At 39.8% G+C, this 2,250-nt stretch overlaps 1 non-coding gene across 1 annotated transcript; it reads left to right on the forward strand.

Annotated features, from left to right (window-relative positions):
• Positions 1–439: 439 nt before the first annotated feature.
• LOC132522511 (small nucleolar RNA SNORD91 family) lies at positions 440–541 on the forward strand. Its single transcript, XR_009541252.1, has one exon. It is a non-coding gene; the product is annotated as a small nucleolar RNA SNORD91 family (small nucleolar RNA).
• Positions 542–2,250: the final 1,709 nt, after the last annotated feature.

Raw genomic sequence — 2,250 nt, forward strand, 5'->3', positions numbered from 1 at the left:
CTCATTTACAAATACTGCACACAATTTCAGGAGGTTCATGGACCCCCGAGGCCCATTCATGAACCAAATATTATGAAGACCTGCTCTAATTTATCAATTTCTCTATTTTATGGTTATTGCATTGTGGACAGTTTTTCTAGAATTATTCATTTTTTGTTATCGATCTTTATACTCCACTCTGCTACCTTCTTTATCAACATCCTTGTTTTTTTTTTTTTTTTTTGGTACGCGGGCCTCTCACCGCTGTGGCCTCTCCCGTTGTGGAGCACAGGCTCCGGACGCGCAGGCTCAGCGGCCATGGCTCATGGGCCCAGCCGCTCCGCGGCATGTGGGATCTTCCCGGACCAGGGCACGAACCCGTGTCCCCTGCATCGGCAGGCGGACTCTCAACAACTGCGCCACCAGGGAAGCCCTATCACATCCTTGTTTTAAGAATGCCCCTTTCAGCCAATAATGTTTCTATTAAAAAATGTCTGAACCTGTCTGAAGCATCCCAGTTATGCAACCCCTTTCATTTTCAAGTTCCATTTCTGTTATGTTACCCAAAATTCCTTTAATTCTGAGCATACTCTTGTCCTATTGATTTTTATAAATGAAACAGAACAGATAAACCCCCATTCATCAAATATAAGTTTGAGTATCTTGTATAGTACCTGGCATCATGGAGTGTATAAAACAACCTGAAAGGGTTTACTGCTAATAATTACAATAATGCTAATTGATAATATTGGTATTGTTAATAACTAATGTTAATTGAATATATTTTCCCAAGAACTATGCTAAATATGTTATTAGTATCTTTCATCTTTTTTTTCTTTTTTCTTTACTTTCCTTCTCCTCCTTCTTTAACAGGTAAGATAAATTAAAAGAGGTTAAGTAAACCTTACTTAATGTACAGCTAGAAAACTAATGGAAACTGGCTTTAAGCACAGATTTCTCTGACTTCAGAGGCACTTCACATAGATAGTCTTTAGCTCTCATTTACAATAGTAGTAGAAATATCTTAGGATGTATGAATTTACCCATCCATCCATCCACTTACATACAATTAATACAGGGCAGAGAGAGAAAAATTCATAAGATACACATGAAATTCTGTGGGAATTAGGGGAAGCCAGGACCTACTTGAAATTTTCTTCATAGAAAAATTGGCATTTGAAACATGTCATGAATGATACCTAAGACTAAGTAGGAAATAGTATGGAAAAGCTGTGAAGGCTGAGGAACTTGTAGAAATGTATGCATAGGGAATGATTGGCAGTTCAACTTGGCTGGAGTAGAAAATGTGGAAAGTAGAATTAGGAGAGAAAATAAATGTTGGAAAGAGTTGTAGGCCAGATACCAGAGAACTCTGAATTCCAGGAATAGGAGTATGATCTTGTCTTAGCGGGAGTGAATGAGGGAAGATTTTAAACAGAAAAAGGTCATAATCAGGACTGTGTTTGTAGAAGATGGCTCTGGCTGACTGGGGCAGGAAGACTTGCAGTGTGTAGAGACCCCCGAGGCCCATTCATGAACCAAATATTATGAACCAATTATTATGAGAAATGTGCTCATTCTTTTGGCCATATTTATTAAATTAAGACATAGATGATGGCCTTCTCTCTGGGGAGAGGCCCTGTTAGTGGGAGAATTATATAACTAATACTAAGTGAAACCTGACACTGCTCAGACTGCTAGTCTTTTGTCTAATGGCAGTTTACACATTCATTTCTGTTCCCTTTTTTTCCCTCTCTCCTTTGTTTTTTATCCTCTGTTGTAGGAATTGCATTCTGAGGGCTTTTTTTTATAGAACTCTCTTCTGCTGCTGTACTTTTGATACTGTCTCTCTTCCACTCACTATAACACCCCCTGCTTTGCTCCTATTCTTACGGCTCTAGGTTTAGGATTGTCGGTCCCTGTTTTTACTTCTCTTGGAAACAATTATATGCTTAATCATTGATTATTATCTCCTTTATCAACTGAGCTCTGCCTGAGATTGGCCCACCTTCTACCATATATTTCCACCGTCATATTCCATTTCTCCTCTATGTGTTTCAGATTTCTTTATGAACTGATGCGCCACATGGGTGCCCTGTCCTCTGTGTGAGCCTTCGTGTTTAAAGGCTAGAATTCTGTGACAGAGACTATGTGGATAGGTGCTGGGGTTTGGGCTTACTGATGACTGTGTTGGGATAAAGGTACTACTGTCCTGGCCAGAGATGGAAAGGGTTGATGGATCCAAAAGCAGGATGCTCAGGGACTTCCCTG

The sequence above is a fragment of the Lagenorhynchus albirostris genome, chromosome 6, assembly GCF_949774975.1.
Source record: "Lagenorhynchus albirostris chromosome 6, mLagAlb1.1, whole genome shotgun sequence".
Classification (NCBI taxonomy): domain Eukaryota; kingdom Metazoa; phylum Chordata; class Mammalia; order Artiodactyla; family Delphinidae; genus Lagenorhynchus; species Lagenorhynchus albirostris.